The sequence below is a fragment of the Aethalodelphis obliquidens genome, unplaced genomic scaffold (assembly GCF_003676395.1).
Source record: "Aethalodelphis obliquidens isolate GAN/ISIS:26980383/991018 unplaced genomic scaffold, ASM367639v1 scaffold68, whole genome shotgun sequence".
Taxonomy (NCBI): domain Eukaryota; kingdom Metazoa; phylum Chordata; class Mammalia; order Artiodactyla; family Delphinidae; genus Aethalodelphis; species Aethalodelphis obliquidens.
This window is the reverse complement of record NW_020838012.1, coordinates 8073712-8094381: the sequence shown is the minus strand read 5'-3', so window position 1 is coordinate 8094381 and position 20670 is coordinate 8073712. Positions and strand designations below refer to the sequence as shown.

Below are 20670 nucleotides of genomic sequence, written 5' to 3'. Positions count from 1 at the left end.
GGCTAGGGGTCTGTTAGCTCATCTTGCTCCGGAGAAACAACCTGGTTTGTATGTTAATAATGATTTCTATAATAGCAATTTTAGTACAGTAACATGTTATCAACAACAGCAATTTTAGTCATCTGACTCTGGTTGATTAGTGTTCAATTAGCACAGGATTGAGGTCAGAAGGGACAAGAAAGGGAATAAAGGTTTGGATAGAGAGAGTAATCATAAACTCAGCAGGGGAACTTGGTTTTAGGGGGAGTCTGTTTCAACAGAGTAAACAATGTCTCCCTACACCCCTGTGCCCAGCCACTCAGGTCTCCCATTTAGAGGCTATCATGGTAGCCTGTTTCTTATTTATCTTTCCAGCAATATTCTCTGTAAATGCAGGTACAATTATATATGCATCTCTGTACTTTTCTTTATTAGTTTAACAGCCAATCTTGGAGAAAGGTCTTATCAGCCCCTCTGGAATTGCTTTGTTCTTTTTAATAATTACACAGTTCTTTAAAAAGGCTTATTAGTCACGTGGATTGTTTTCAGTCTTTTGCTTTTATAGATAACCAAAGTCCGGGCTATCTTGCTTTATTTAATTTGAAGAGATTCCAGAGTCCAAGTACCAAAATGCAGATCAACAGATTGAAATGATAAATGCTCCTAATAGAATTGAGGAGAGATGTAGTTTACTTGATAATAAGGTAGAGGAAGTTCAATGGATGCTATCTATGTTCTCTGACATTTAAAATTATTCTGCCCTCCAATAAGTATGCTGGAATTTTTTGAGTGGATATGAATACATTTTGCATGTAATCCTTTATAATAACTCCCCAAGAAAACTAATAACCATTTACCGATACAAATATGGTTATCATTTGCCATAGGAGTGAGAATTCACGGCATTGTACTTAATGTCACCTGGGAGTCAGTGCGTTTTCTAAAAGGAATTACTTGACAGTGGAGTGCCTACTGCTCACATGCACAAAGGCAAGAATGTATTTTAAAAAGACTGTTTCTGGGATAAGCAGAAAGGCCTATAAGTCAGTAGCATTCCTTTCTAGAAAGGCAGCCTTAGAGAAGGAAGAACAGATGAGAGGTAGGCTCCTGGAAGTTTGTTATGTTAATATGTAACAGAAGGGAAGATTCATTACAGGGAAGGAAGACATAGAGCCCAATTTGCTCAGAGTTGAGATATATGCTGGGCTTGGGGGTTAGAGAAGATTGACAAGGGCACGTAGTGTAATGTATCATCGAATAGGGAAGTTCTTGCTGGCTGCTAAAATGATGGAGAAAATGGAATGACGGGGTGGCATGCATGAAATTCTTGTTATAGACTGATATTTTTGGAGGCAGCTGTGGGGTTAGAAATGTCCCCTGCCCTCAGTAGATTTATAGAATAATAGACTGACATGGAAACAAAGATGCTCTCTAAACAAACACAGAATCATTTTGAACAGAATTCGCATACTACAGTATAAAACATAAGTAATATACATGGTGTAGATTTCTTTAAACTCCGTAATTCTCTGCTAGTCAAGCGTATTGAACTAGACCCTGAAATAAGCCTCAGCAAAAGCAGGCTAATGTAATAAGAATTTAGTTTAAAAGGGAAAATACAGGTCCTTTAATTCCTCTGTATCCTGGGTTTTTCCCTTTCCACAATTAATCTTTTCACTGCCTTTCAAAACTCTTCTGGTAGATTTAAAAAAATCTAGTTCTACGGTAAATTTATTATTTGGAAAAGGAATACTAGCCGAGTAGGCCCTATAGCTTTGGCTTTCTTTCTTTTGCGGTACGCGGGCCTCTCACTGTTGTGGCCTCTCCCGTTGTGGAGCACAGGCTCCGGACGCGCAGGCTCAGCGGCCATGGCCCACGGGGCCCAGCCGCTCGGCGGCATGTGGGATCCTCCCGGACCGGGGCACGAACTCATGTCCCCTGCATCGGCAGGCGGACTCTCAACTACTGCGCCACCAGGGAAGCCCCTGGCTTTTTATCTGACAACAAATGTCCACTGGGACAGGGTGCAAGTATTCTCTGAGTTGTGTGCCTGGTATGTGTGCTCTCACACTTTAGTTTATATTAAATAAATATCACAGGAACTGAAACAATCTAACACTCTCCTTAGCCACAGGATTTTCTTCAGCACTTCCTTAGAAGCGCTACTATAAATACACAAGCCGCATCACCCACTTACAAATAGTACTTGACACCACGTGAATGAGTCTCTAGAACAAACTCATTCCTTTGGGGAGGGGCTAGAGTGCAAAAAATACAGTTTCTTCTAAAAACAAACAAATAAGACACTGATATTTTTCCAGGCGTTGCCTGGTAGTACTAGTGTGCCTACAATCCTGCTTCTTATTTCTTACTCTTTCTAGGCTACCTACACTTCATCATTTCCTCACCAGGTAAAAGATGGTAAAAATAGTGAAAATGATCTTTATTCCTAAATCTTCTCACTTTCCTGTCTTCATCAGTCCACTGATGGACTTTCTTGTTCTCGTGGGTTGGTATTGTAGGGGAGGAAAAAGTTTTTCTCGTCCTTCTTAGGGTCCTTGGCTGGGTCTGAAAATTAAACTGACAAAGACAGATGAACAGGAGAAAAGCATACAAATTGTATTGAATTTTTACATGTACATGGAGCTTGCACAGGAGAATGAAGGCTGGAAGAAGTGATTGGAGCAGGAAGCATTTGTATCTTTTAGACAAAGGAACAATAAATTTGCAAAGAATTGACAAGAAAAAGGGGTTTGGGGTATTTCCCTGCTGGCACAGTGGTTAAGAATCCATCTGCCAATGCGGGGGACAGAGGTTCGATCCCTGGTCCGGGAAGATCCCACATAAAGTGGAGCAACTAAGCCCGTGTGCCACAACTACTGAGCCTGCAAGCCACAACTACTGAAGCCCATGCGTCCCAGAGCCCACACCGCAACTAGTGAGCACAAGCACCGCAACTACTGAAGCCTGCACGGCTAGAGCCTGTGCTCTGCAACAAGAGAAGCCACTGCAATGAGAAAGCCACACACCACAATGAAGAGTAGACCCTGCTCGCTGCAACTAGAGAAAGCCGGCACAGCAACGAAGACCCAACGCAGCCAAAATAAATAAATAAAATAAATAAATAAAAATTAAAAAAATAAATAAAAAATAAAGTGTACAATTCACTGGTTAAAAAAAAACAAACAAAAACAAAAAGGAGTTTGGGCTAAGGGTGGTAAACGGTGAAGAAGTAACTTGGAAGATAAGAGTTAGTTTAACAAGCTTGTTTTGCAGATTCTTCTGGTGCCTTCTTTGGGCTAAGAGTCTGTCTCCAGTGAAAGGAGAATTTATTTCCTGTGTTTAGGCAGAAAAGAAGGTAAATTTATCTGCATTTACTGCTTCTTAATTGCCTTCAGCTCAAAATAATTTTTATGTCAAAGAGGCATACTTTGGGATGACATTCTGGTTTCCTTCAGCAAATAGGAGTCATGAAATTAAATAACTCTAAGCCCGGAGGTACTTGGAAAGGCCATTTGGTAGAAAAATCCAGGAGAAACAAACATAGACTCTCAGATTTTCAGGGCTGGAAGGAAACTTAGGAGAATACAACCCCATATCACATATTTGAATCTCTCTGGAAATATGTAGAATTGTTAAAAGCAATTTCTAGCTTTTTGAACCGTTAAATTTTTTAAGCCTACTCCCTTCCTACCTTCAAAACACTAATTACCAATTCCTAACTTTCACCAATAGTATTCTAAAATGTCGTAATTATTGAACTTAACACAAAAAAAATAACATTATATGTCACTGCCTAAATTATGTTCATGATTTATTTATTTTGCTTTAAAACAGTAATTCTTTCTTTCCCCATATAATCTTCCAGTATATTTTTCTATTTTCTCATTTCTCATAACAGTGAAAAAACAGATATTAGCTCTGTTTTCCTCTTCTTGGTTCCAATCTCAAAGGGTATCGAACTGGAAACTTGAGGGGCCTAATTAGCAGAGAAAATAAGACAAGAAAAAGTAAATACAATAAACTATTTAAAAAATCAATTCTGAAGCGGAGGGGACCTTAGTTAGATATCATCTAGCAAAATATCTCCATATTGCAAGATGAAGAGAGGAAGGTACAGAATGTTTGTGTGACTTGTCCAAGGATACACAGAGGCTTAATGGTAGAGCCTCTGCAAGGTCCCATTCACTTGACTTCCAGACAGGGCTCTAAGAAAGATCTCAAGAGAAACTTCAATGCATAAAGAGTATTTTGGTTTCCCTCAGTTTATGAAAACATGTTTACTAGGCATTTGGATTCTAAGAAGTTATTTTCTTCGTTCGTTCATTCGTTCGTTCGTTCCTTCCTTCTTTCCTTCCTCTCTCTCTATTTCTTCCTTTCTTTCCTTCTCTATACTAAGCAGCTAACTCCAATTTAAACTCTTTTGGCTTCAAAATTATAGGAAATATTTATCTACTGAACCAATTCAATTCTCAGACAATTCTCAGTGTCTGGAAAGAACTCCAGAGACTCCCAGTTCTTGGCTGTTTACAATAATAGAAGGGAAGCAGTAGTATAGGTAATCCAAATTAACAAATAATTCTTGAGAAATTTCAAACTAAATTAAATATGGAAATTAATAACTAGATTGATATATTAATGGGATCATCCTTCTTAGGCAAGGCATATATACCAGAATGTTTAGGGCTTTGCTTTCAAAAGGGGGGGACTTACATGACATCATTCAACAGTATCCCTACAGCCTGTAAAATAAATTTTATAAGAGCAACTAATATTTTGGAATATACTTCAGATAGGAGAAGTCTAAGCAATTGGTTATGGTTTGTTTTAAAGTATGGAATATATTCAATATATGAAGGAAAGGGGATAGTAGAGCTGATAGGCCTTCTGTGATAAAGTTCCTAGGGTGGATCTCATTTGGAAATGCTAAAAAGTTGAGAGAGGAACCAAGAGGAGTGATCACTTGTAACAATTTCTAGAAATATTATTAATGACGCTTTCCCTGTAACCCCTTGTGCTCATTCCTGCCTGCCCCCCACCCCAGTGAATTATTTTTTCAAACTCATTCAAACTCTGTGCATCTCCTCTCTTCTGATTATCATTATCTTTCTGATTCTCACTTTTTTAAGAGAGAAGGTAAATTACTGTTTTTATTGAATAGGAATTCCATATTTTACATCTCTTCTCTTTGAAAATTTTGCAAAGTAGACATCATGAATAATTTAGAGTTTTCTTTTATTGGAAACATTTTTTAAAGACTGCATCAACACATGGGAAATAAAAAGATGTTCTGATACAAAATGAAAAGATGCTGACCTGTCAGTTCACTGTCCTAAAGACCAGTGTGCATCCATGTATCGCAGAAGTTCTTGAATGATTGCTTTTCAGACTGCTAGATTGGAAGAGTACAAGTGGATGAAATTCTTCTTCATTCTCTGAAGATGGCAGAGTTCCAGATTCTTTAGACTCTTTTTATTTTTAAGGATCATGTGACCCTTTGCATTTTCTGTTTTCTTTAAGTTGATTCTTCTTATATAAAGGATTCCAGAATCAGACACCTTTATGGACAAGTGTTTTGCTAAAAAGCTGTTCTTCCTTTACCTATAGATTTTCCTCTTTCAAGCCATTCCCACTTCCTCTTCCTTAAATATCTCATTTCCCAGTTTTTGACCACTAGGTGTCATAAGTATTCACACAAATGCCTCAAAGATGTAAAAATAAACTTTCTCTTAAAATGAGCCCCTGAATATATGACTTTCCATATGCAATCTTATATGATTTGGGCTCACATATTAGTTCCAATTTACATGTGATTCAAATTCAGATTAGAAGGTTCAGGAAAAGTCACAAAATCAAGGAAAAATGAAATGGAAATCTTGTGGTGTATAAATGGTTTGTCAAAGGGGCAAACCTGTGTAGCTTTGAACTCTGCAGAACTTGTTCCTTCCAGGCCCCCTTCCTTACTTGACCTCCAGAGTTTCCTTAGACTCATTGTATGAAATCAATAGGCACCTCCTTTTAGGAATGGGCTTCGCAAGAGCACATTGAAATAGCCTTTAGAGATCTTTGCATTACTTTGCAATAGTGATACTCATGAGACACTGGAACCCACTATCATTCTACTTATTTGAGTTTCAGCTGAAGGGACTGATACATTAGAAGATTATTTGCAAGTCATGGCTTTTTAAATCTAGGTTGATCAATTCTAACCTTTTCATTTTGTGTTGGGGAAATGATACCTGCAGTAGTTTGCTCATTGTCGAAAGATGTTAGCAGAACTACACATTGGACGCATGTCTTCTGACTCCCAGGCATCCTAGGTCTTCTGTGTAGTTCTTACTGTTCTTAGGATAGATTCATGTATCTGCCTTGGAATTTTGAAAAAAACAATAAACCAAAGTATTCCTTAGACTGTGTTCAATATTATAACAAAAATCTCAGCTCAGTAAGCTTCCTCTGTGGAGATTTAATGTTAAAAACAGAAGTAGCCTGTTAGTTGTTGGCACAATGACAGGAAACAAATTTTAATGCTCTCATTTTACAGAATTTGCAGATTTCATTTTAATTCAGACAGATGGAATAACTGTTGCATTTAACTTTTCTTTGTATTGCAAGTCAACCAGATCTATACATATCTTTCAATGAATTTTTTAAGGAAGATGACCATATTTAATGAAAAGATAATCTTTTGGTATTCTAAGTAAAAAAGAATACTACTGTTGTTCTCACCAAGATAGGCTTAGTCATTTGACTATAAAAGCAGTGAAAATATTGCATTTTAAGTAGCTGTACCATAAAATAATGAATTTTATTTGTGTAAGGTACTTTATTACTTGAGATAAGAAGTGCTGTCCTTGTATGATCAAAAGACCTGAAGGGTCCATGTCCTTGGTGTTCACTCCGTTCCCATGGAGAGGACACTCCATATCCCTCTGGTAAATATGGCCCTTTTGTTTATTCTGACTGAGGTTTCCATGGTAAGTCCAGGCGCAGAATTTCTTTTGGGTAAGAATTTTCCCTAATTACAATACTAAACAATTACTTTACCTAAATTCTCTTATACAAATTTTGAAAGACTGAATTAAAAATTAATTCTTTGGCCACAATGACAGTGCATGGAACTAGTTAAACTAGTAATTCTGAGCACTGTTTAAGATATTTTACCAAAAAATGTTGTAAGGTCAAATAAGTTAGAGAAATAGGTTGTATGCTTGAAATCCTTTCTTAGACATTAAAAATGCTGCTTAGCGTATTACAGGCTCTGAAAAATCCTTCAGTTAAGAAACTTGCTCAAATCTATTGAAGCTAACATTTTCCAAGCATCATTGGTCAGAAACGTTAATTGTAAAATACCAAATAACTTCTTGTGAAAAACAGATTGAGAAATCGATTGCCCAAATGACATACAATCCTAAATCAACTACTCTGTTTCTTGCAATGTGCAATCCTTCTATTGGATTTTTATCTCATTTATTGTCAGTATCTAAACAGTATTCCCTTTGCCTCCATGGCTACTTTCTGGCCAGTAAGGGTCATAGTTGCAACACAAAAGGCCAAAACCCTGCTAAGTTTATACACAGAAATTTCCAAGTATCAATATCCTGTCAACAGATGGACTATTTTAAAATATTACCCTCCTGCGTGTTATAAAACAGTTGTTTCAGTTGATTTCCTCTAACCCATTTATTTTCTTTCACTTAATGTAAAATTTTTCCATGTCAGAGTCCATGATTAATTACTAGAGGTCAAATAAGCCTGGACTAAAAATACAATTGTTGTATTTCCTGGGAGTTGACATTATGGCTGTTACCTTATTGTAGGAGTAAATTTCACATTCAACATAGGATACGAACTCGTTAGTGTGGCATAATAGGTTGAGTGCAGTCGTTTCTAAGGTGGCATGGAAGTGGTACACCCAGATCACCACTGGTTATGTGGGATTAGCACAAGAAAGCAAGATAAAGCAAGGTAACCGGGCTACTGTCTCACTTTCTTGTTATCATCAGTTGGCCTTGGGTCCTGATACTTCCATAACTGGCTTATTCCATAAACCTCACAGAGAATTGTTAACAATATTTCTGGATACAGCCATTGCTTAAGTGATTTGCTTTCCCTGTGGGTATTTTTTATTTCTATATCCTGCAAGAGAGAATTCATTTAGATTATTTTGTCACCATCCCATACAAAGAACTCTTACTAAGCAGTTTTATCCCAAGCTACTGCAAAGACCATTAACTACCTTCAAGTTCAAGTTCAATCCAGAAATTAGCCCAAACTCTAACTCCATTAGTCATGTGCAGAGTATCAACATTTTCTTCTCTTGATATACATGCCATGAATCCTACAAAAAAATTTCTATAAAGAATTACTTGCTCTTTCTGTCATCAAGGGTGATATAATGATTGTGGTTGTGGGAACCCAGAGTTTCATAGAATTTGTTTTGGTCCAAAACATATTATGATCTGGTTCCCCCCTGCTACTTCAACTGATATCCCATTACTCTTCTTCTTTCTTTTTTAATAATAAATGGATTACTAGTCTCCAAATATTCCATGATTTTTCTTGCTGTCCTTTTTTGCGTATATGTTTCTCTTCCACTGGAATGCCATTCCCTTCCTTTATCACACAATTGAATTCTTCTCATATTTCCAGATTTGGTTCAAGTGATACCTCTTCTAGGGTATCTTTCATGTTCATTCCTAAGCTCAAAGAAAATTTTAATTGCCATGAAAAAATTGAGATTAAGGACTTCAATAGTTAGTGAATTACTTGGGATAGGAGTAGTTGCTGTATCACACAATCCTCAAAATATATAATTTTTCAAATATGTATGATAGAAGTTTACTTGTCAATCACATCAACTCCCAAAGAGATTAGTGGGAAACTTTCCTCCAACTAGTGATTTAGGATTTCAGCCTCGTTCTGTCTTGTAGGTTCACCATCTGACACTGCGCTTACCTGTAGTCAGCTAGTGGAAGAAAAAAAAGAGTGAAGAAGATATAACCACTTCTTAACAATCTTGATCTGGAATTAATAAACGCTTGTTTCCATTACTAAGAACAAGTCACATGGCCCCACCTAGATGTATTGAGGTTGGAAAGTGTGTTGCCTGACTGGGTTGCAGTTCCTGGTAGGAACTCCAGGAAGGAAATGCATACATTTGGGGCATAAGTGTTAGCTATCTCTGCTACAGTTAATATTCTTATGTTTGCAATGACATAAACTCCAACTTAAGAAAGATTAAGCACCAAGGTTGTTTTAATGAAGTCATCCAGGGGGTTGTTCAGAGAAGCCAAGGAAGAGCTGCAGGGATCGGGCAAACTGGGGAGCTTCAGATATAGGACCTGGAGACACAATGCCATCATGGTTGTCTTTTGTCTCTGTTTTTCCTGCTTATTGATTTTATCCACTTCTATTGCAGAGAGATGGATTCATATACATGGTGGGGGTGTGGGAAGGTAGCCAATTCCCGGCTTAGAGTCTCCAAATTTTGTGATTCTAGAGCAAAGTAAGAATACGTTTTTTCCCTATTTTGCTATATAAAAATTCCACAGACAGACTGGACAACTTAGCTCACGTGTTCACCCACTGAACCAATCACCGTGGCTACCGCTAAAAAGTGAGATATATATAGGGCATTTGTGGACCCAGTCCCTACATGACCTGGGACATTATAATCTTATTTCAAAAAGTCCTAGAGTAAGTGGAAGAATTTTATTGTCAAGGTGGATACAAACTTGGGATATAAACTAGATTAGAAGAAGGGTTTCAACACATTGGAGAAGTGTATGCAGCAAATAAGGAGTATGGGAGCAGTTCAGCTTCTGCTGTTTTAGCTGAAGTCCAGGCTTTGTTGTTCCAGTTATAGAGCACAGGAAGAGCAGACTGAGCATAATTCTGAAGGGCCCTAGGATTTTTGGAATGGTAAATGAGCATCGGCTTCACCGTAAAATCACCAGCTGCTTCGGCCCCTAACAAGACAGTCAGCCTGTCCTTTGAAGATTTGAAGTCAGGCACTGACGTCTCCTCTCTAGATATGAAAGTCTAGGTGGCATCTTCTTCCAATATAGGGTGGTTTCATATACACTGAAAGTCTGTTGTTTCGTGTAACCACCTTCATTAATCATCTATAGCCAGATCTTCTGGATAACTTGCTGCAGCTTGTATATCAGCACTTGCTGCTTCACTTTGCACTTTTATGTTATGGAGACGGCTTCTTTCCTTAAACCTCATAACCAACCTCTGCTCGCTTCAAACCTTTCTTCTGCAGTGCCTTCATCTCTCTCAGACTTCATGGAATTGAAGAGAATTAGAGCCTTTGTCTGTATTGGGCTTTTGGCTTAAGGGGATATTGTGGTTGGTTTGATCTATCCAAATCACTAAAACTTTCTCCATATCAGCAATAAGGCTGTTACAGTTTTTTTTTATTATTCATGTGTTCACTGGAGTGGCAATTTTGATTTCTTTCAGGAACTTTTCCTTTGCATTCCCAACTTGGCTAACTGTTGGGCACAAGAGTCCTAGCTTTCAGTCTATCTTGAATTTCACCATGCCTTCCTCCCTCACATTAATCATTTATAATTTTTGATTTAAAGTGAGAGACATGTGACTCTTCCTTTCACTTGAACACTTAGAGGCCATTGTATGATTATTAACTGGCCTAATTTCAATATTGTTGTGTCTCAGGGAATAGAGAGGCCAGAAGATATGGAGAGAGAGGGAAAGGCTGGTGGGTGGAGCAGTCAGAACAAAGGATTTGAATAAATATTTTTCCAAGGAAGACATACAAATAACCAATAAGTACATGAAAAGGTGCTCAACATCACTAATCAGGGGAATGAAAATAAAAAGCACAGTGAGATATAACCTAACACCTGTTAGAATGGCTATTTTGAAAAAGAGATAAAACATGCTGGTGGGGGTGTGGAGAAAAGGGAGCCCTCGGGCACTGTTGGTGGGAATGCAAATTGCTGTAGCCACTATGAAAAACAGTATGGAGGTTCTTCAAAAAAATCAATAATAGAACTACTGTATGACCCAGCAATCCCACTTCTGACATACAAAGGACACAAAACCATTATCTAGAGAGATATCTGTACTCCCATGATCGCTGCAGCATTATTCACAACAGCCAAGGTATGGAAACAACCTAAGTGTCTGTATGTATATCTTAGTGTCATGTAATTCATAGGCAAACCTAATCCTAGCTAATCCAGAGAACTTGCTCATACAGAGAATAATGAAATCCAGATTAAAAAGCTCTTGGGGGGAGGGATAAATTAAGAATTTGGGATTAACAGATACACACTACCATATATAAACTAGCTAAACAACAAGGACCTACTGTATAGCACAGGGAACTATATTCAATATCTTGTAATAACCTATAAATAAAAGAATCTGAAAAAGAATATGTATATATACATATATATATGTATAACTGAATCACTCTGCTGTACACCGGAAACATTGCAAATCAATTATATTTCAATAAAAGAAAAACTCTTGAGGGGCTAAGATGATAGTCAAAGCTGTTGTGAAATAAAATGGAAATAAATGTAAATAACAACAGTTTAAAAATATTTCCAAGAATAAATTTGAGGAGAACTGGCTAAAGAGTAGTTTGTATATAAAAACTTGAGTGTGGGTTGGGTGGGGAAGTTGGCAGACACAAGTTTCATATGGGTGAACGGGGGAAATGTACCTTCAACTATTTAAAGGGTTGTCATGTGGAAGAGTGTGATGCCTAATTTGCTTTTTTCCCAGAGGGAATACTTAAGACCAATGAATAAAATGTACTAGAGGCAAAATTCTGCTCTATATAAGAAACCATTTGTCAGTAACTCAGGCTGTCTCAAATGAGAATGCATTGCTTCCTGAAGTGTTAAGTTTGATCATCATAAAATCATCAGGGGCTCTGACCTTCATTCGGTGATTTCTATGGGGCAGGTGCTTTGCATCTGTTTTCTCATTCAGTCCTCACAAACCTGTGAGGCAGCCTGAGTTTTTATCTGTTTTACAGATTTGGAAGTCGAGGCTTAGAAAAGTCAAGTAACCTACCCAATACGGTCCTGTGGTGAAAGGCAGAGCCCCGCTGGGAAGCTGCTTTGCCTCCACCTCTAGCTGTCCATCCACGGAAGCCGTTGGGCACAGGCTGGCCAGAAGGGCAGGGGCAGCTGGTGGTACTGCAAACCACGTTCCTGAGTTAAGCCACATCTAGAAAAGCCTCTACTTCTTTATCTTGAAAGCATTTTCTTAACTCTAGTAGTAGCATTGAGACTGTGTGTGATACGGCAGGAGAAACCCCACTGGGTTGATCTAGGAACCTGAAAGTAAAAAGGGAAAATCATGAGACAAGTAGGGGAATGGATCAAACCACCTAAATTTAAACGTTGAATTTTCCCCTTCTAGTTGTAGAGTTTGGGACAGGACATGTAAACTGTTCGAACCTCAGTCTCCTAATGAGCAAAATCCAGGTAATTATAGCCAACTTGCACAGTTGTTTTGTGATAGCTAAAAAGTAGAATGATTAGCTCAGGCCTCTTGGCAGGGAAGATGCTCAGAACTGATCATTAATTCTCACTGACACCTGGCATGTGCTGAGGTGTGTATTAGTTGCAGCTCGTGGTTAGAAAAATTCAAATACTAGAGTTCCTCCAGGGTTTAAAGCAGAGAATTAAACTCATTTAGACTACATGATTTTTATGATGCCTTATTCACTACTTGTCTAGAAATTTAGAACTTCACTCTTTTGATGAAACATACATTGTAGGGACTGGAAAGCTAAAAACGACATTTCCCAGGCTCACCCAAGATTAGGGTTCTGGGTATGATTTAGGTTTTGCCTATCAAATGCACTCGTGCAAGACTTGAATAAGTGGAAAAAAATAAACAGGAACAGAGGCACAGAGGCCGTGGCATGCAGTGTTGGGGAAATACAAAAACAAGATCCCCTGCTAACCGAGAAATCCTCCCCACAAAAATAGAAAAGAAAAAAATGTTGTTATTGAACAAGCCTGAACCAGAATGTGATGTGAATTACAGGTAACCTGGTAGGAGACTGCAAGGAGAGAAAGGAATCTCATCCTTTTGTGCAGCTGAGCAGACACAACCCATTCCATCCGGCTTCTCAAGATAAACAGCACAGGACAGCACAATTTATCACACATGGTTGGTCCTAAATTCACTTGGTAATTAGGGTAACCACCTGTGCTCATTGCTTTTACCCAAAGGAAAAATAAATTTCTTATATCATTATGACAGGAGGTAGGTTTGCAACTTAGAGGCAGGAGCCAGCTTCTACCCTCCCATAAAAACTGAGAGATAGGGGCGTTTTCTTCCTTGATGCTAACATTTCAGACTTGGTTTCTAGGTTGAGGAAACATTCCTGGGTTATAAAATTGGCAAGAGGCATATTTAGTTTTTAAAAAGGATTACAAATATTTCAAAGAAACAGGAATTATAAGTTTTCTAAAGTGAATGTTCTAAGAAAAGGGAGAGGGAGAAATGCTCCATTTTATTTCAGTACAAAGAATTAAAGTTTTTTTCTTATTTTTAATTTGTTTTTACCCTTATATAAATCATTATGCGTACATGGTCCAGAGGTCAACATTTAAGTGGTGGCTTTCCATCCTCTTACCCCGATCAACAATTGTAGGAAATACTCTTTCCTTATATGATGACTAAGATGATGGTCCACTTGAGACTGCAGCTTCCTGACTTGCCAGCTTCCTGGTGATGACAGTTAGCAGTCCTTTGCTGGGCTTGTTCTGTGGTGTTGATCTACAGCATCCTGGATTTTGTACCTCCAACATTTCCAGTTAGTTTGTATGCACCAAATTCACTGTATTAAATCCCTTTCTTCTTAAGTGCCTGAAGTGGTGTCTGTTTTCTACAAATGAACATCTAATTTCAAATCTAATAAAAATATTTCATCTAGTGAGCCACAACTCTGCTTTAGACAAAGTTTCTTCAAAATTATTAGTTTAAACAGATGTCTAGAATTTGATACTTTAGATGATTTTACTAGTGAAATTAATGCTCTAACAGGCATAGGTAAATACCTGTTAACTTTTGATTATTTTATGGATAATATAAAATAAATGAGACTTGAGTGTGTTCTTAATTAGTTTGGGGAACTTCAAAAGCGGATTTCCTGTACAGGGATTTCTTTTTTCTTTTCCTTCTTTTTTCTCCTTCATGTAATAAAAGAAATGCAATTTTTGAGTAAGGTAGTCCAAAACATAGTGAAATTTAAAAGTAGAAGGGGTGTGGCTAATCTGGGATGTTCTCATTCCCAAATTTCAAGGAACAATCCTGTGTCATATAATAGTATCCAGTTCTCCTCATGGTTACAGACATATGTCTGTCCTCTCATCAACAAGTAAGGGCTAATTCTCTTCCCCTTGAATCTATGCTGACCTTGTCACTTGCACTGACCAGCAGAATGTGGCAAAAATGACTGCAAATTCTGGTCTAGCCCTTAAGAGACCTGGCAAATCTCACTTTTGCTCTTTTAGAAGTCAGCCTCTGTTAAAGAAGTTTGACTATCTTGCTGAAGAGAGAGGACACTTAGAAATTGCACTAGGGATGTGAGACTGTGAAGGGTGACAGCCAGCCCCCAGCCATTCCAACTAGCCTCTGAGGTGCCAGACGTCTCTATGTCTTTGTACCTGCTGACCCTTCCCTGGAAAGACCTTCGATCTCCCCTTTCCTAACTAACCCCATTCATCCTTCCAGACACGGCTCAAGTGTCACAAATTGTAGATCATTCAGAGAAGCACGAAAATGTGATAATTACTGCCCAGTTCTTCTAGGAATCGTAGCCTGGGGGTGAAGTGGCGGGAGAGATGGGAGAGGTTTCATATATAATTAAAATCATTTTCTATATATTTATTATTTAGTAAATGGTTACTAATTGCTAGTACTACTACTACTACTGCTAATAAATAAAATACTAGTCATTATATAGCAATAAATGTTATATATTATCATGCAATGAATAGTGTACAGGAAATTTGAATAGTTATTATTTTAAATATAATAATAAAGTTATAAATTCCAGGCGGCCCTTGGCCCCCACCCAGATTTCCCTTCCCAGGTCCTCCTCAGCCCCATGTTTGATATGTATAAATAATGATTTCATAATACTTATTATTACATATAGTATTTTACCTCTTAATGATAGTAATAGATATTTAGTAAATAGTATATTTTTTTTTTTAGTAAATAATATTAATTATTGAGGGATAAAGTGCTAAAAATTGTAAGGCAATGAATAATATTTAGACAGTTAATCTTACGTTGTAATTATATAAAATATTTATTTCCTAGAGCTCCATGCCTAAACCTCATAGATAATTCACTTCAATTCTTAAATACCATGCTTTATTAATAGTGCAGAATTTCAGCCTCCATTAACTAACTTCTGCAGTTCTGTGCTGACACTCCTGTGCATTAGCTTGAAGAAGCTGCTGTTTACAGTGCCCAGGACTTCTGAAAAATTCTTTTTTTATAGTCAATAAAGGAGCATAATTATGTTAATACAGCATAGCACACCCTACCATTGTATGTCACAGTAAAGAGGTTAAATAACTGTCATATAACTGATACAACACAGAAATAAAGTCAGGGGGAAAACAGGAGTATTGTCTCATGCAATCTTACTGCACTGTCACTTGGTTCTTAATGCCTTTGTAAACTGTAAACAGATGTCATAAACCATGTCTCTAAATGATCATGGTATCTAGAGAAATAATGACATGTCAATAAACTATATTCCTACTTCTGATTCTTCCTGTCTGTATCTAGTTGAAAGTTGGTGCTGTCCTTACCATGTCCATTTGCCAACCAGTAAACTCACTGACAAAGAGATGAGTGCAAGCTCAAGTGAGCTAATGATGCCAAGGGTCAAGTCCCTTCCTTAACTTCCCACAAAAGTGCTCTTTTATTTTTTAGTTATTTTTGATTCTCTAACTCCCTAGAAGAAGATGCTAATATTAGTATGATGTTTTGACTCCCACTAGCCTCCAGGAAAGAGTTTCCACTCCAAGTCAACATAGAAACCCATAAATTTAGGTCCAAAGGTAATGTTTTATTTAGCATCCACTATGCACCAGGCTCTTTGAGTTTTAAGGCACAGAAACCCATTCAAAGTAGGTGATGTAAATTGGGATGGGGCCGAAATCATTTAGGACATCAGAAAAAATATTTAAAGAGTATACTCCATGATCAGTTGGGAATTATTCCTGGAATGCAAGGATGATTCAACATATAAAGGCATAAAATCCCTTAGTGGCAACCAAGGATGGGGCAGTGAGAGTGATCCACTCTGAGTGCAGGCAATAAAGGGATGTGTTGTCTGTAGAGAGTTTAAAAATGATAATAAAATCATCTAGGTGGTGTGCTTTTGAATATCATCATGGACCAGCAATTTTAACAAACCTTATGATAAAATAACCCACCCCTTGAAAAAAAATCTTTTGTTGGTCTAGATTCTAAATAGTTGTTGTGCTTAAGTTGAATTTTAATAATATATGTAAGTTTCACATTAGCTTGTGTTTATTACTTATTTATCTTTTCATAAACATTTAATTCTGCATGGAAGCTATTTGAAGAACTCCTCAGTTATACACTTGCTCTCCTACACACATGCAGATTCAGGTACATGTATTTGTTTCGAGGGCAAGACTGTAAAGTTTTGAGTTCACTTTGGGTACAGTTTGTCTCCCTGCATATCCCTCAGTGTAAATAATAAAAGATAATGTAGTTTTTCTTTGTTGTGTGCTTAGAATCAAGGGAATGAAAATTAAAACTACAAGGAGATAACACTAAACCCCACTAGAATGACTAGAATTTAAAATAACTGATAATGCCAAGTGTTGACAAGGATGCAGAACACTGCAGAACCTCTTTGGGAAGACTATTTTTTATCTATAAGAATTAAACATCTTCATATTCTATGACCCAGCAATTACCTCCCCAGGTAAATATTTAAAAGAAATACATATGTACACCAAAAGATAAAATAGAATGTTGAAAACAATATCATTTGTAACTGGAAACATTTCAAAGAGTTGAATGAGTAAACCAATTGTGGTAGATTTATACAATAGAATAACACACAGTAATGAAGGAAAACCACTGCTACTCTCAAAACCTGAATGAATCTCATAAATATATTGTTGATCTATAGAAGCCTTATACAAAATGATACATAGTTTATAATTCCACTTAAATAAAATTCAGAAACAGGAAAAATTGTTCTCTGGTGTTAAAATTAAGGGCAATTCAGGCAGCTAAAGTATGGCCTCGGAGGGGCATGAGGGTATTTTCTCAGGTTCTAGGAGTATTCAGTTTTTGACCTAGCTGTCACTTACATGGGTGTGTGCCCTTTGTGACAGTTCAATAAACTGTACCTTTATGATTTGTATACCCTTCTGAATGTATAATTCAATAAAAATGTTTATTGAAAAAAGATAGCCAACAGTTAAGGTATAAACAAAAGATCTAACAGGCATTGCATTTGGGGATATGAAATGCAATCTGATATGGGTGGACTCATGAATTTAGCTGTAACACATTCAGATAGAATTCCCCTTAAGAAAATCTGAAACAAAGAAATCCATATTTATAAGAAAAATAAATGAAGAGCAGCATTATTTACATAGTATTAAATGCATTCTTTAAGGAATGACTCTCTTTTTTGGTTCATTGAAATGTAGTGTGAATTTCAAATATTTTATTCTAACACTCAGAAAGAAATTTATTATGTAATTTTTTAAAGTGCTTTAAGTATTCCACCTTCCACCTCACAACTATGTATTTCTTTTTCCTGCATATTTACCTTATGAAACTCTAATAAAGTATCTTTAGTATCATTATCATCATCATCATCATTATCATTATTCCATTACTTAACAGTAACAAAGAGCTTTTTTGGATTGCACGATAAGCTCAGAGTTTAGGAAGGCAGATATCAGACTCACATTCCACATGAGCAAACAGGCTCAGACTGGGTATAAGATTTTCCTCATATCCCACCACTTATATGAGATGAAGCTGCACCATAGTCTGGTAGTTTCTGTTCATTAGGCCTTGAATCTGTCAAGAGTCTTGGTTGTAAGCCACTGAGACCAAATGTGGTTGAAAAGAAAGAGAGAGAGAGAGAGAGAGAGAGAGAAAGGAAGGAAGGAAGGTTGGAAGGAAGGAAGGGAGAGACAGAGAGGAAGGAAGGAAGGGAGGGAGGAAGGGAAGGAAAAAGAAAAAGAAATGGAAAAAGAAAGCCAGAATATGTATATCAGAAGCGTATCAGGTGCACAAGTATTAACAAGAGTCTGGAGCACCCGTCTTGGAAAACTGGCAGTTCCAGGCAGCTCCTCAGGCTTGGCAGCAGGAACTATAATGCAGAAACCATCTGGTCTTTGTGTTGCTGTTGGGATGATTCTGAAAGCCAAAAGGATTTGTTCCTTGCTCAGAATTCAAAGTTCCAGGAAGGAGGCCTGATGGACTGACTTTTGGTTTTATGCCCACTCCCTGACTACACAAAGGGGCCAGGAAGGATTTGAGTCCCTTCATTCCTGGGTGGAGGCAGTCATAGTTGGGGAATTTCCCAAAAGGGGTATTCTTTTGGGACTTCCCCTAATGAGATATTAGGGCAGCAATCCCCAACCTTTTTGGCACCAGGGACTGGTTTCATGGAAGATAGTTTTTCCACGGACCAGGGTAAGGGGGGACGGTTGATGGTTTGGGGATGAATCAAGAGCATTACATTTATTATGCACTTTATTATTATTGCATTGTAATATATAATGAAATAATTATACAACTCACCATAATGCAGAATCAGTGGGAGCCCTGAGCTTGTTTTCACTTGACACCCACAGATAGGGTTTTGATATGAGTCTGCAAGCACTTGATTTATCATGGTCTCTGTGCAGTCAAACCTCTCCGCTAATGATAATCTGTATTTGCAGCCGCTCCCCAGTGCTAGCATCACTGCCTCAGCTCCACTTCAGATCATCATGCATTAGATTCTCATAAGGAGCACGCAACATATATCCCTCGTATGCGCAGTTCACAGCAGGATTCAAGCTCCTATGAGAATCTAATGCCGCCACTGATCTGACAGGAGGTGGAGCTCAGGCAGTAATGAGAGCGATGGGGAGCGGCTGTAAATACAGATGAAGCTTTGCTGGCTCACCTGGTAACAGTCTGTAGCCTGGGGGTTGGGGACTCCTGTATTAGGGTGTTGATTGGAGTGAGTTGTTGGATGCTGGAGAGCCAAAGAATGGCAAAAGTCTTCTGTAATATTCATCCTCTTACTGGAGAAAAGACCAGATAGATGAGTCATGTTAGCAGCTAAAATCATGATCAAGGTGAAAGGAAGTCTGAGGGATGGTGTAGGTAGAACACTAGGTTATAATTAACCTAACTCCACAGACACAATGAACCCAGTGCTTCTGGGAGATTTTACAGCCCTCATGGGTGCTTGGAGCTAAGTGTGTTGCTTTAAGCTGAGCCCCCCATTTGCTTTCCAGACTGAGTTGACTCTCAGTCTTAAATATTGAAATACAAAATAAGGCTGCATGCCAATCATTTTAAAGACATAACGGGGTGAAAAACAAACAGAAAACAATCACAACAGAAGAGCTAATGGGTGCCTGAGAGAATATGAAATAGCAATCAATAATGCAGTGGCAACAAGAAAGGTTGAGGCTGCTGCCAGTGTAGCAGCTGCAATAGTTTAGGAAAACAAGAGGAATTTTAAGGGTATGTATTTGTTTGTTAGGCCTGGGGAGCTGTGATTCTTCAATATAATTTTCAATATGATCTGTGGAATTTTAATATAGTCCTGATTGTGATCATTGTGTTTACGTATTAGTTTTCTAGGGCTGCTATGACAAAGTACTACGAACTAAGTGGTTTAAGCAGCTGAAATTTCTTTTCTCACAGTTCTGGAGGCTAGAAAGTCAAGATCAAGGTTTTTGGCAGAGTTGGTTCCTTCTGAGGGCTCAGAGGGCGAATCTGTTACTTGCGTCTTTCTGTCCCAGCTTCTGCCGGTTTACTGGCAATCTCTGGCTTTCCTTGGCTTGTAGACGCATCACCTGGATCTCTGCCTTCACGTTCAAGTGGCATTCTCTCTGTGTGCCTGTCTCTTTATCCAAATTTCCTCTTTATATAAGTATACAAGTTTTATCGGATTAAGGCCCACCCTAATGACCTTATTTTAATCTATCTTTGTAAAGACATTATTTCCAAACAAGGTCAGATTCTGAGGTACTGGGGGTTAGGGTTTAAACATATCTTTTAGGGGGACACAATTCAACAGAGGGGATGCTTGTTATTAATCAAGAGTAATACTTTGTAGTTTGTAGTATCTTTTTCTGGAGACCAAAAACCATGTCCAACACTTTCATATACAGGAACAGCTCGGTTTGGGAGAAGGTCAGTAATTTTACTAGACTCAAGACAATGCCCAGGGAAGCAGATATTTTGTCCAGAGGTCTGACCTTTACTAATTCTACTAAGTTCCTAGTTTCAAGTTTACTACAAAGTATAAAAATCCTTTCATAGAAAAGTATTGGCTTTGTCATATACTCCATAACACATTTATTGCATTTAGAGGTTTTATTTCTTCCATTTCAATCTCAGTTTTCCAAAACTTGTTGGGGATTTTGCTGCTGTTAATAA

At 37.8% G+C, this 20670-nt stretch overlaps 2 long non-coding RNA genes across 4 annotated transcripts in view; one reads left to right on the top strand and one right to left on the bottom strand.

The window, feature by feature from the left end:
• The window catches only part of LOC113611125 (uncharacterized), a 30118-nt gene that overhangs the window by 5258 nt on the left and 4190 nt on the right, over positions 1–20670 (top strand). The window lies entirely within an intron of this gene.
• LOC113611123 (uncharacterized) lies at positions 1903–18859 on the bottom strand. 3 transcript variants are annotated; one of them, XR_003429355.1, is made up of 4 exons: positions 18811–18859; positions 18022–18423; positions 12040–12305; positions 1903–2559 (listed from the first exon to the last, which is right to left on the bottom strand). It is a non-coding gene; the product is annotated as an uncharacterized LOC113611123 (long non-coding RNA). The 3 variants fall into 3 exon arrangements; XR_003429354.1 differs by lacking the exon at positions 1903–2559 and having other exon boundaries at positions 11434–12305; positions 13573–18423; XR_003429353.1 differs by lacking the exon at positions 1903–2559 and having other exon boundaries at positions 11434–12305.